This window comes from Triticum aestivum, chromosome 4A (assembly GCF_018294505.1).
Source record: "Triticum aestivum cultivar Chinese Spring chromosome 4A, IWGSC CS RefSeq v2.1, whole genome shotgun sequence".
In the NCBI taxonomy this organism is placed as follows: domain Eukaryota; kingdom Viridiplantae; phylum Streptophyta; class Magnoliopsida; order Poales; family Poaceae; genus Triticum; species Triticum aestivum.
This window is the reverse complement of record NC_057803.1, coordinates 614,118,306-614,133,377: the sequence shown is the minus strand read 5'-3', so window position 1 is coordinate 614,133,377 and position 15,072 is coordinate 614,118,306.

The window sequence follows — 15,072 nt, the reverse complement described above, 5'->3', positions numbered from 1 at the left end:
TTGATGAATCTATGGCTTGTCAAATAGTTTATAAACCATAGAGAAGTTGGAATACAGTAGGTTTAACACCAAATCAAATAAAGAACAAGTTCACTACAGTACCTTAAAGTAGTCTTTTGTTTTCTTTCTCTAACGGAGCTCACGAGATTTCTATTGAGTTTTGTGTTGTGAAGTTTTCAAGTTTTGGGTGAATTCTTTTGATGGACTATGGAACAAGGAGTGGCAAGAGCCTAAGCTTGGGGATGCCCATGGCACCCCCAAGATAATCCAAGGACACCAAAAAGTCAAAGCTTGGGGATGCCCCGGAAGGCATCCCCTCTTTCGTCCACTTCCATCGGTAATTTACTTGGAGCTATATTTTTATTCACCACATGATATGTGTTTTGCTTGGAGCGTCTTGTATTATTTGTGTCTTTGCTTGTTAGTCTACCACAATCATCCTTGCTGTACACACCTTTTGAGAGAGCCATGCATGAATTGAAATTTGTTAGAATACTCTATGTGCTTCACTTATATCTTTTGAGCTTGATAGTTTACTCTATGTGCTTCACTTATATCTTTTTGAGCGTGATAATTTTTGCTCTAGTACTTCACTTAGATCTTTTAGAGCACGATGGTGGTTTGTTTTAAGGAAACTTGATCTCTCATGCTTCACTTAGATTATTTTGAGAGTCGTTAATAGCATGGTAATTTGCTTAATGTTAATATACTTGGTATTCAAGATATGTGAAACTTTCTTTTTAGTGGGTTGAATACTAAGATAAGTTTGATGCTTGATAATTGTTTTGAGATATGGAGGTGATAATATCATAGTCGTGCTAGTTGAGTAGTTGTGAATTTGATAAATACTTGTGTTGAAGTTAGCAAGTCCCGTAGCATGCACGTATGGTTAAAGTTGTGTAACAAATTTGAAGCATGAAGTGTACCTGGCTTGTGCATCCTTATGAGTGGCGGTCGGGGACGAGCGATGGTCTTTTCCTACCAATCTATCCCCCTAGGAGCATGTGCGTAGTACTTGATTTTTGATGACTTCTAAATTTTGCAATAAGTATATGAGTTCTTTTGACTAATGTTGAGTCCATGGATTATACGCACTTTTACCTTTCTGCCATTTGCTAGCCTCTTCGGTACCGTGCATTGCCCTTTCTCACATTGAGAGTTGGTGCAAACTTCGCCGGTGCATCCAAACCCCGTGATATGATACGCTCTTTCACACATAATCCTCCCTATATCTTCCTCAAAACAGCCACCATACCTACCTATCATGGCATTTCCATAGCCATTCCGAGATATATTGCCATGCAACTTCCATCATCATCATCATCATCATGACATGCTTTACTTTTGTCATATTGCCATTGCATGATCTTGTAGTTGACATCGTATTTGTGGCAAAGCCACCATGCATTATTTTTCATACATGTCACTCTTGATTCATTGCACCATCCCGGTACACCGCCGGAGGCATTCATATAGAGTCGTATCTTGTTCTAGTATCGAGTTGTAATCATTATGTTGTAATCAATAGAAGTGTGATGATCATCATTATTAGAGCATTGCTCAATCAAAAAAAGAGAGAGAAAGACCAAAAAGAAAAAGAAAGGCCCAAAAAAAGAGAAAATAAAAAGGGCAATGCTACTATCTCTTTTTCCACACTTGTGCTTCAAAGTAGCACCTTGTTCTTCATGTAGTGAGTCTCATATATTGTGCTTCAAAGTAGCACCATGATTTTTATATAGTGAGTCTCATAAGTTGTCTTGTTCATACTAGTGGGAATTTTTCATTATAGAACTTGGCTTGTATATTCCAACGATGGGCTTCCTCAAAATGCCCTAGGTCTTCATGAGCAAGCAAGTTGGATGCACACCCACTAGTTTTCTTTTGTTGAGCATTCTTAGCTCTAGTGCATACGTTGCATGGCAATCCCTACTCCTTGCATTAACATCAATTTATGGGCATCTCCATAGCTCATTGATTAGCCTCGTTGATGTGAGACTTTCTCCTTTTTTGTCTTCTCCACACAATCCCCATCATCATATTCTATACCACCCATAGTGCTATGTCCATGGCTCGCGCTCATGTATTGCGTGAAGGTTGAAAAAGTTTGAGATTATTTGAGTATGAAACAATTGCTTGGCTTGTCATCGGGGGTATAGAAGTTGGGAACATCTTTGTGTGACGAAAATGAAGCATAGCCTAACTATATGATTTTGTAGGGATGAACTTCCTTTGGCCATGTTATTTTGAGATGACATAATTGTTTAATTAGTATGCTTGAAGTATTATCATTTTTATGTCAATATGAACTTTTGTCTCGAACCTTTCGGATCTAAATATTCATACCATGATTAAGAAGGTTTACATTGAAATTATGCCAAAGTATCACTCCGCATCAAAAATTCTCTTTTTATCATTTACCTACTCGAGGACGAGCAGGAATTAAGCTTGGGGATGCCTGATACGTCTCCAACGTATCTATAATTTTTGATTGCTCCATGCTACTTTATCTACTGTTTTGGACTATATTGGGCTTTATTTTCCACTTTTATATTATTTTTGGGACTAACCTATTAACCGGAGGCCCAGCCCAGAATTGTTGTTTTTTGCCTATTTCAGTATTTCGAGGAAACAGAATATCAAACGGAGTCCAAACAGAATGAAACCTTCGGGAACATGATCTTCTCACCTAACGTGATCCAGGAGACTTGGACCCTACTCCAAGAAGTTTCCGGGGAGGTCACGAGGGTGGAGGGCCCCCCCGGCGCCCCCCTGCCTCGCGGGCCCCTCGGAGCTCCACCGACGTGCTCCTTCCTCCTATATATACCTACGTACCCCCATTAGACCAAAGGGGGAGCCAAAAACCTAATTCCACCGCCGCAACTTCCTGTATCCACGAGATCCCATCTTGGGGCCTGTTCCGGAGCTCCGCCGGAGAGGGCATCCATCACGGAGGGCTTCTACATCAACACCATAGACCTTTGATGAAGTGTGAGTAGTTTACTTCAGACCTTCGGGTCCATAGCTAGTAGCTAGATGGCTTCTTCTCTCTTTTTGGATCTCAATACAATGTTCTCCCCCTCTCTTGTGGAGATCTATTCAATGTAATCTTCTTTTTGCGGTGTGTTTGTTGAGACCGATGAATTGTGGGTTTATGATCCAACTTATCTATGAATAATATTTGAATCTTCTCTGAATTCTTTTATGTATGATTGAGTTATCTTTGCAAGTCTCTTCGAATTATCCGTTTGGTTTGGCCAACTAGATTGGTAGTCCTTGCAATGGGAGAAGTGCTTAGCTTTGGGTTCAATCTTGCGGTGTCCTTACTCAGTGACAGAAAGAGTTGCAAGGCACGTATTGTATTGTTGCCATCGAGGATAACAAGATGGGGTATTTATCATATTGCATGAATTTATTCCTCTACATCATGTCATCTTGCTTAAGGCGTTACTCTGTTTTTAACTTAATACTCTAGATGCATGCTGGATAGCGGTCGATGAGTGGAGTAATAGTAGTAGATGCAGGAAGGAGTCGGTCTACTTGTCACGGACGTGATGCCTATATACATGATCATACCTAGATAACCTCATAACTATGCTCAATTCTATCAATTGCTCAACAGTAATTTGTTCACCCACCGTAGAATATCTATGCTCTTGAGAGAAGCCACTAGTGAAACTTATGGCCCCCGAGTCTATTCTCATCATATCAATCTCCATTACTTTATTTTACTTGTTTTGCTTTTACTTTTCACTTTGCATCTTTATACCAAAAATACCAAAAATATTATCTCTATCAGATCTCACTCTCGTAAGTGACCGTGAAGGGATTGACAACCCCTAAGCGTTGGTTGCGAGTTGCTACCGTTTTGTGCAGGTACGAGGGACTTGCGCGTGACCTCCTACTGGATTGATACCTTGGTTCTCAAAAACTGAGGGAAATACTTACGCTACTGTGCTGCATCACCCCCTCCTCTTCGGGGAAAACCAACGCTAGCTCGAGACGTAGCACACCCCCTGGAACAACTAGGGTTTACTAAAAACATTTTCAATGAACCTGGAATGCCCTTCTAAAAAGCCCACCCTTTTTGTTTTGGGTTAAAACCTTTGACAAAAAAGGTGCACATTTTTCTAGGACATCTTAAGGTCATTGGATTAATTCTTATAGTATTTGCATTTGGGCATTTAAATACTATAAAATATTTTAAATGCTCAAATAATCATAAACTAAAATGTTTGCTGTTGGATATATTCTAAGCAGTAGCCATTATTAATTTTATGATTTTTGGAAATGCCCTGGCATTTTTAATAAAGCCCTGAAGTTACAGAAATAATAGAATAAATGAAAAACACAAAAAGAGAGAGAGAGAGAACAGAGACTTACCTGGTGCAGCCCACCTAGCCCACCAGCCGGCCCACCTAGCGCCGAGCACCTGCTCGCCTCGCTGGCCCGGCCCAGCAGCTGCTCCACACAGCTGCTTCGCCTAGCCAGCGAGGCGAGAAGGTGCTCGGCGGCGAGCACAGGAGCTCGCCACGCCACCTCCCTGCTTCCCTGCTTCACCTGGCCACCGCTCGATGCCGCGAACGCCTCCACGTCGCGCACTGAAGCCCTTGGACACGCTCATTCGTCCCCAACGCCTCTCCCTCGCCGTTCCCCACCATGGCCGACGCCCCTACCGCCGCACCGTCGTCGTAGCCGCGCCCTCCGTTGTCCTCGCGTCGTGCCATCGTGTCCACGAGCTCCGCCATCGTCGACTACATCGAGCAGGCCGAGCCCCGAGCGCTCGCCCGCTCTGGAATCGCCCTGAACCCGTCTTCCCCAACTCTGGCCACCGGAGATCCCCTTCGCCGTCCCCGCCACATCAGCTCGTCCCCGACCTCGCCGACTGCCTCGACGTGACCCCCGTGAGCTCAGCCACCTCCCCACCCTTTCTGTTCCCTCTCTCGAGCCCCGTAGCGACTGCACGTAGCTCACCCACACGCGCCACCACGGAGCTCGTCGCCGACGAGGCTCCGGCCACCCAATGGCCGCGCCACCCTGTCCACTAGCCCTACCGCACCCCCAGGAGCTCAACGCACTAAACCACGCGCCTCTCCGTGCCCCCTAGCGACTAGTTCGACCTCACCCGAGCTCCGGCCGCCGCCAAACTTGTCGTCGGCGTCATTTCCGGCCACCCCAGCTCCACCCACTGCCACCACTCGACGCAGCTCACTCCCCGCATCACGTAGATGGTCTCCGCCGTCCTTTTGGTCGCCGGAGTGCAAAACTCGCGCTGCTCCGCCGCATTTGGCCTCGCCGGCGGCTAAACGCCAGCGAGTTTGACCCTATTTGACCCCGTGTGGGCCCAGGTTGACTTCCCCCCTGAGTCTATGACAGGTGGGGCCGGCCTGTTAATTAGTTTAGGATTAGTGTTAACTAATTTTAATTAGTTTAGTCACTGACATGTGGGCCCAGGCCCCACTGACAGTTAATTAGTACTAACTTAATCCTGTTAATTAGCTGAGACACTGACAGACAGGGCCCACCAGTCAGGTTTGACTGGCCCTGGCGCCTTTGACTCGCTGACATCATCCTGACGCAATGCTGATGCAGTAAATCCTTTTCTGGATTTATTCTTTTATAGGAAATTCCAGAAAATAGCCAAAACTTCTAAAAATCATAAAAAATCAACCATAGCTCCAAATCAAACAATTTATATATGAAAATGATCAGAAAAATTCAATCTATCCATTTTTAATGGCTGCATGCATCACAAAACAAGATAACCTTGTTGTTTAAGAAAAATAAGATAATGCACTAATAAGGCTAAGTTAAATGAACTATCATTTGAATCTTTGATTCAAATGGGTTCATTCCTTTCTGTTTTAACTTTCATTAGGCCAAGACACATTCATTTTGCCATGTCATAGCATGCATCATATTGTTGCATATTGTCATGTGTTGATTATGTTCGGTGTGTCTTTCGTGGTAGGTTCTGCCTCCGAGGATAACCCCGAGTATCCGTCTGAAGGGCAGTACCCTACTACCACTACATCAGGCAAGCAACCCATTGATCATTCCGATACAAACCCATGTTCTCGCTTCTGCTCTTGTTTACTACATTAAGACAACGCGATTCAAACTGCTGTGTGCTACGGTAGTTGAACCCTTATCCTCTGCATGACCTGTCATTACCACAGTAACTAGATGAAACCCACTAGCATGTGTAGGAGTTGATTGAGCCATGTATGTGTTTCCTACCTTGCTATGCCTGCTATGCTTAGAGTTGTGTCAGGTCTGGTTCATCTTGGTGATGGGCTAGAGTGAAATGATTATGTCGGTAATGTGAGGGATGTGTTGAACATGATTTGGTAAAGGTATCGATGGGAGGCCATGTAGGAGTACATGGTGGGTTGTTTCATTGAGGCCGTCCATAAGAACTGAGATCTGTATGCGTGATTTAAGATTCAGCTACTACCACACATTGGGCCCTGAAATATGACCCCGCTCGACTCACTGACCCCTCTGGCCCTCTGTCCAAGTGTTGCAACTAGTTTCTGGTGTTTGTAGGTTATGTGTTGGCGGCCGTGCGTAGCGCTGACCCTAGGGGTGGGCTATCATGCGGTAGATACACTGTGGCCGGGTATGCCGGGCGCCCGTCTGGCGTCACGGGACCCTGTACACATCGTTTGGGGCCGTTGAGGACACCCCGGCTGGATTTCCTTGCGGATGGAACCTGAATGGGCGATAAACCTGGACTAGAGACTTGTGCGGTTAGTCAGGTCGTGGTCTACACCCACGTCGGTTTTCGCTTGAAGTCTGCCGAGCACATGTCGTGTGTAGACGCTAAGTGGTGAAAACATGTGTGATGAAGTACACCCCTGCAGGGTATAAAACTATTCGAATAGCCGTGTCCGCGGTAAAGGACTACTTGGTTGCCTATACAGTTCATAGACAAGTTAATGGATACTACTAAAAGACTCAAGATAAGTGTGAGTACTGAGGATGGCCCTCTCATAGGATGACGAGGGAGGATCCCCGGTGGAGTATTGTCTTGGTGAGTATGGGACTCATGTTCGAAAACTATTTTAATAGTGGAGTCTTGTAGAATAGCTTAGCCAAGAGTCAAAGCTGGCTTGCTGCAATAACTCCACCACCTTCTTGAGAATAAGCATGTATGGTAGGTTCTGACATAAGACTTGCTGAGTACCTTTGTACTCATGTTTGCTTAATCACTGTTTTCAGACGACAACACCGCCCCCTCCGATGGGTTCTACGTAGACCTTGATGTCGATGAGTGACTAGCCACCCAGGTGGTGATCCTATCCATGGAGGGCCCTATGTAGATAGACAGGCTTCGAGAAGCCTTCTTTCTTTCTAGTGTCTGTACTCAGACTAGTTGCTTCTGCATGTGCTTGTATGATTGTATGACTTGAGTGTCGGGTCGTGTGACCCCTACCTGTATGAACATGTTATGTATGGCTCTCTGGAGCCTTTAAATAAAGTACTTGAGTTGTAGAGTTTTGTTGTGATGCCATGTTGTATGCACTCATATCGGGCATATTGTGTGTATGATTGAAATGCTTGGTATGAGCGGAATCCGACAATCTAGTTGTTTATCCTTGGCAGCCTCTCATATGGGGAAATGTAGTCTAGTGCTTCCTGAGCGAAGTAGTTCGCTACAGCCCGGCTCACCGGAGTCCTGCTAGCCCAGCACTACTGCTCTGGACACTTGACTGGCCGGCATGTGTTTCACTTCGTTCCTATGTCTGTCCCTTCAGGGAAATGTCACGCGGTGACATCCGGAGTCCTGCCTAGCCTGCTACAGCCCGGGTTCCCCGGAGTCCTGTTAGCCCAGTGCTACAGCCCAGATTCACTCGCTGATGACCGACATGTTCGATGTGATTCATGTATGCCTGTCTCCATAGGTCTGTGCCGCTTTGGGTTCACGACTAGCCATGTCGGCCCGGGTTCTCTGTCATATGGATGCTAGCGACACTATCATATACGTGAGCCAAAAGGCGCAAACGGTCCCGGGCCATGGTAAGGCGACACCCGTGGGATACCGTGCGTGAGGCCGCAATGTGATATGAGGTGTTACCGGCTAGATTGATGTGACTCTGAATCGGGGTCCTGCCAGCGTTGGCATCAGAGCCGGACTGCCTGTAGGTTCGTTGAGCCAAACTGGTCGATGTCGAGTCTAGAAATGCTTTAGTTATATGTAGGGGAATTGATTGTGGGAGGGAATGTAAGGCTCTTTTACTCCTTTACCTTATGCCCTCTAATCCGAGTCATTCTCTTCTCATTCAACATGGGTTAAGGACTAGGCTCTCTTCTTCTATCAGGTTCACGTGTTACTAATCCGTAGTAGCTTATAGGATTGCTGTTACAAGCCTCAGTACAGTTTCTACTACTTTTAGTATGTTGCCAGTTGAATCAGAACCTTGATATGATGTTGTTGAATGGTATTGCAACTGTTGTGGATGTCTCAAATCTTTTTCTGAGCATTTACAGTTGTTATGCTGTCCAATTTTCCCTAGAAATTCTAATGTCTTTGCATTGTGGTTGTTCTTTCAGATGGACACTCGTGCTCAAAACCAAGTGGTTCGCCTGACCCAGTGCCTCGATGTGCCCGATCATACTGCTATGTTAGTCCGGGTAATGGTCGAGACGGGTTACCGTTGGTATCCCGAATACACTGTCGAAGAGCAATTCCGAGACTTTAATCAAAGCCAATATTTCTGCACCATCGGGATATTTCCTTCTTATCCTGGATCTATCGAGCTCCTCCACTGTTCCTATGGACTCGGGGTTACTGTTGAGATGGCTGTGCAGGATGCTGCCTATTCCATGATGACCATCATGCGAGTCCGGACTGGCCTACTTCGGAACACCGACTTCCATTATATGCCAGCTTCACTTCCGGGAGCGCAAGGGTATCTCCAAGCTATCTATGCTGACTCCACTCAGGAGGACTCACTAACGCGTACCACTGCCGAGATGCTCGAGGATAAGGACCGAGAGAATCGGGCCTTGAGACTGGAGCTTTTCAACACCTGTGCTGATCATTGGGCCACTTTGACTCGGTTTGCACCTGTGGTGCAAGCTGGATGTATGGATACAAGGGATCTGTATCCTGTGAGATCTGCTCTGCCAGACATGGTGGATTGGCGTGATGTGGGAGGCATCACCCCACCCCGTGGTCCCCGCAGGCCACCGTTTGTTGGTCCAAGACCTCATCCTAGCCCCTTTGGTCCACAAGCTCCTCAGGACCGTCTGTTCCCAGATGATCACGTTGAACTTCCAGGCTATGGAGGTGACTTCTATGAGGACTACTACGGAGCTGTCTGAGTTAGTAGTAGTATCACTAGTATTGTAATAGTTGTATCTCCACTGTCCTGCGTGACTTGTGGAATATGACTTTGTGTGTAATCAATTCCGGAGGTGTAGACAAATAATGTATAGGAGCTTGGAATGCCTCCGATGAGATGTAACGTCTTTCATCATAGTTGTACTGTAGCCTGGGCTTGTACTAAACTATGTATGGTATGTATGACCGTTGGTATATATATGGCAGTTCTATATTACCATGACATACAGATGAACATCTCTGCATTCCGTGTTATCCATTACATTCTGCACTTCCTTGCTAAGTTTGTGCCATCCTTATCTAAACCGTTGTCTTGTTTTCTCCTAGGATGGTAAACACCCGCAGCAACCCTGCTGCCCCGGAGCAGGGGAAGCCAGTGCAGTTAGGGGTGAAAATCTGCCTCACCCGCCTTCTCTGGCTGAAGTGATGCTGGAGGCGGAAAGAAACAAGCGTGAGACTAACCGCTTGTTGGAGCGGATTGAGCAGAACACTGCACGCCATCAGCAAAATGACTTGGTGTCAATCAATGACTTTATCAAGCTGTACCCACCAAAGTTCAACCATTCCGTCGAGCCCCTCGACGCGGATGACTGGCTTTGCACCATCACCCACAAGCTACATTGTGCCAACGTAGCCGAAGTTGATAAGGTTACTTATGTTGCCTATCACCTCGAAGGCCCTGCTAGCCTTTGGTGGGAAAATTTTGAAGCTATGCGCCTGGTCGGCCAAATCACTACTTGGGCTGAATTCAGTGAGGCTTTCCGTGAGCATCACATTCCGGAAGGTCTCATAGATCGCAAGAGGGAAGAGTTCTGCAATTTCACCCAAGGAAGGCTGACTGTGGATGCATATAGTCGTGAATTTGGGAATCTGGCACGATATGCTCCTGAAGAGGTATCCACCAACGCTAAGAAGCAGGCAAGGTTCCGCAAGGGACTTAGCCCTGAGCTTCGCCGCGATCTTTGTCTGCACGAGTGCACCTCCTTTCAGAAGTTGGTCAATAAAGCCATCAGTGCTGAGACAGGCCAGTCTGATTATGACGCTTCACGCAAGCACTCTCGTGATTTTGGCTCTTCATCCGGCTTTGCATCTCAGAAGCGCCGGGTGTGGATTCCAAGCACGGCACTACCACCCAGGTTCATTCTGAGGCCATCCTTTGAGGCGCCTCGTCCCAACCATTAGTTTGCACCGTCGAAGCCCTATGGTGGCCCCGCTGCTAATGCTGCTCCACGCCCCAATGTTGTGGCATGTTTCAAGTGTGGAGAGCCAGGTCATTATAGCTGAGAGTGTCCTGAGAACAACAACCCCAATCAGTCTGGAAAGTCCGTTGGTCGTGGTAAGCCAGCGGGAAAGACAATCTACGCCAAGCCGGTCACCACTGCACGTGGCCATGTCAACTATGTTTCAGCCGAGGAGGCTCATGAGGATCCTAACGTCGTCCTTGGTACGCTCCTTGTTAATTGACATCCGGCATCTGTTCTTTTCGATACTGGAGCATCCCATTCATTCATATCCGAGAACTATTCTTGATTGCATAACACGACATTCTGTGACATGCCCACTACCATGGAAATTCAAACCCCTGGCTCTAGATGGCAAACTTCTAGAGTAAGCCATGGGAACGAAATTCTTGTCGATAGACTTGTCTTCCTTGCATCCTTAATAGCTCTCAAGTCCTCGGACATAAACATCATCTTGGGTATGGACTGGATGTCAGCTCATTATGCTAAGATTGATTGTGCCACTAGAACCGTTCAACTTACTCACCCATTGGGCAAGACAGTCAATGTCTTAACTCGAGTGGCCAAGCGCCAGCTTTACTCCCTAAATGCCAACCCCCTTCCAGACCTTGAGGATGTTCCGGTAGTCCGAGACTTTCCGGATGTCTTTCCAGAAGAACTTCCAGGTGTTCCACCTGATAGGGATGTCGAGTTTCTGATAGACCTTGTTCCAGGAACCGTTCCAATTTCTAGAAGACCCTATAAGATGGCACCCTTAGAACTAGCCGAGCTTAAGAACCAACTCGATGAGTCCTTGAAAAAGGGTTTCATCCGTCCTAGTTCCTCTCCTTGGGCTTGCCCCGTCCTCTTCGGCAAGAAGAAGGATGGAACGGATCGAATGGTTGTAGATTACCGACCTGTCAACTTGGTCACCATCAAGAACAAGTATCCGCTTCCCAGGATCAACGATCTGTACGATCAGCTCGCTAGATCCTCGGTCTTTTCCAAGATGGATTTTAGGTTGGGCTACCATCAAATCAAAATCAGAAACGGGGACATTCCCAAAACAGCCTTTGTTACTCGTTATGGCCAATACGAGTACACCGTTATGTCCTTCGGTCTAACCAATGCCCCAGCCACCTTCTCTCGGTTAATGAACTCGGTCTTCATGGAGTATTTGGATAAATTCATCGTAGTATACCTCGATGACATACTCATCTACTCCAAGAATGAAGAGGAACATGTCGAACATCTAAGGCTGGTATTCACGAAACTTCGAGAGCATCGCCTTTATGCCAAATTCTCCAAGTGTGAATTTTGGTTGCCAGAAGTGACCTATCTAGGCCATGTAATCTCTGGTAAAGGTATTTCTATCAATCCCGAGCGAGTTCAATCCGTCCTTGATTGGACTCCACCTGAGACGGTCTAGCAAGTTCGGAGCTTCCTTGGCTTAGCAAGCTATTGCTGCCGCTTCATCGAGAATTTCTCCAAGGTTGCTAAACCTCTAACTGAACTCCTCAAGAAAGATAAAAAGTTCGAGTGGAACCCACAGTGCGAGTTCAGCTTTCAGGAACTGAAAAGATGCCTGACATTTGCTCCTGTACTGGTACCACCAGATTTCTCCAAGGACTTTATTATATATTGCGACGCCTCGCGACAAGGACTAGGTTGCATACTTGTCATGGTATTCTCATGGGGGGTGCAAGACGACATATGCCACAAGGTGGCTTCGTGTGAGGGCAAGACTGCTGCCGGAATATCCAGGGACGGGTATGCGAGTATCACGCGCTAGTTTACCCAGGTTCGGGGCTCTCCGGAGAGATAACACCCCTACTCCTGCATGTCTGAGTATATGTGGTATATCTGGTACAGAGTGCTCCTGGAGCTGTATCTGAAAGCAGTGCCACAGGCATCTGGTTTCATATATGCGTGTATGTGGCATGCTCTAGTGGCCGGCCATGCTCATGGCTTATGGCCATGAGCATGTGTATGCTCATGCGTGTGTGTGGATGGCTTGCTAGCTAGCTCTCTTGCTAGCTAGCTTGCTTGTGTGTGTGTGTGTGAGTCCATCCCCTGATGGATGGATGTGTGCGTATATATATAGGAGTTGGCATGGGTGGTAGTGGCTTTGGTTGTAAGCTACCTTGGGTAGCTTACAAGCCAAGCTATGTAGGCATGGCTAGTGGCATGGTGCATGTCATGCTTGTCCCCTGGGGTACTTTATAAATCAGTACCCAGGGGACACGGTACACTGTAGATGACGTTGCAGTATGGTCGTCCCGTCGGTGTCTCGTCAGGCTGCAGTTGACTTTGGGCAGTCGGCCTGGCGGAGGAGTCGGCAGCCAGCAGTTGAACTGGTGGAGGATTTGGCAGCTAGCAGTCGGCCTGGTGGAGTAGTCGGCAGCCAGCAGTCGTCCTGGTGAAGGAGTCGGCAGCCAGCAGTCGGCCGGGTGGAGGAGTCGGCAGCCAGCAGTTGGCCTGGTGGAGCAGTCGGCAGCTAGCAGTCGGCCTGGTGGAGCAGTCAGCAGCCAGTAGTCGGCACCCAGCAGTCGGCAACCAGCAGTCGGCAGCTAGCAGTCGGCCTGGTGAAGCAGTCAGCAGCCAGTAGTCGGCAGCCAGCAGTCGGCCTGGTGGAGCAGCCAGCAGTCAGCTGTCGGCCAGGTAGTTGGACTAAGGGGCTTTGCTAGCCCAGATGTCTTGAATTCTTGTCTCGCCGTCTTCGGGGTATCCGTGTCCAATTACTCCGACAGTAGCCCCCAAGCCTCCGGGCAACTTGGAAAAGTTGGGAGGAGGTTTTTTGGCAAGTGTTCATGGAAATGATCATGAAAAAGACAAAGTTAGTCCACGCAGATATATCAAATGTTTGCTTTAAACATTGCAAGTTTTATGCAGAGGGTGCTGACTCGGTTTCGTCCGAGCCCCCTTAATCTTTTTCGTGTTCCCTCCGCTTTTTGGCTTGTGCTCTTACTTGCCGGACAGCCGCTCTGCGGTCTGTGGCTGAGAGTGGACCATGAAGCGGAGTGTACAGTACTCAGAGTCTGGGAGCAGATTCAACCGAGTAGATACTTGTAAAGGAAACGACCGGGTCGCCCGAAGCATTTTTCTTCCCGGACGTTTTTGGCGTGCGTGGCCTCCAGCATTCACTCTTGCTAGTCGGACAGCCGCTCTGCGATCTGTGACTAAGAGTGGGCCTTTGGTACCGCGCGCGGTACTAAGCCGTCTGCGGGAACTAACGTCTCAGGCCAAGCGGCCAGCCCCCAAGCCAACTCTGGCTGGCGCCGGGGCGAACAGTGATGCAACTGTAATAAAATGCGGAGACAGCCCCCGAGCATCGCTCGGGGTTATCTGTGATTGCGTGGTGCAAAAATATGCGGGTGAAGAGCACACATTGATTTTCGTGTAGCCGAGGCGGAGTTTGCCGAAGACAGCCGGCGTGGCTCAATGCTTGCTACGCGCTGGCGCACCCACTGGGTGCTGCAGCCTTCGAGCCTCCGGGTGCTCGAAGGGGTCCCGGCCGGTCAGGCTCGACCGGCCAGGCGGCGAGACATCTTGCAGCGCCCTTTTTCTTCTTCTTTCTTTTTCTCTGCTGGCTGTTGATAGCCGGACAAAACTCTTCTCTTGTCTGCAATCTTCCGTGGGGGCGCGTCAGCGCACCAACTGGGTGTAGCCCCCGAGATTCGGGTCGACTGCTGAGCTGTCGGGCCGGATCTCCCAGCAACTACTTTTTCTTCTTATTCGCGGGGGCGCGTCAGCGCACCCGCTGGGTGTAGCCCCCGAGATCTGGGCCGACTGCTGGGCAGTCGGGCCGGATCTCCCGGTGACTACTTTGTCTTCTTCTTTTTCTTCTTCAGATGGCTGGGCGGGCGGACCCCGACACAGCAGTCGGGCTCTTTGCAGCCGGCCAGGTAGCCAACGGTCGGACACACATTTCTTTTCTCTCTCTTTGTTTTTGAGCAGCTGGCTACGCGAGCGGCCCAACCCACTTTTTTCAGCCAGCCCCTAGGCAATCGGCCTCTTCTTTTTCTTTCTGTCCGGCTCCACGCGGCGAGCCGGACCCTCCTCTTTTTTTCTGTCCGACTCCACACGGGGAGTCAGACCCTTCTTTCCTCTGCCGGCTTGGGCAGCCGGCCTGGGCACACCTCTCCTTTTTTTCAAAGCCGGGTAGCGGGTGCGAGGACTCGGCCTGTCCGGGAGGCAGGAGCCGGGCGTCCGGCAAACGAGCGCGACTTGGCCATCCGGGTGGCGGGAGCCGGCCACTTTCTTTCTCTTCTTTCTTTCTGACTCCATGCAGACAGCCGAACCTCTTCTTCTTCTTTTTCAGCCGGCCTCTGCTTCTTTTCTTCAGGCGCCGACCATAGCAGGCGGCTGGAGCGGGATTCGGCGGGGGCGCGCATGGCACAGCCAGACACGGCGTTGGACCCGGGAGCCGGCAGCGGAGGCGCGCGACCCGGCCGGCCAGAGGCACGGCGGGGGAGCCGGCACGGCGCGCGGAGGCACAGGCGGCCT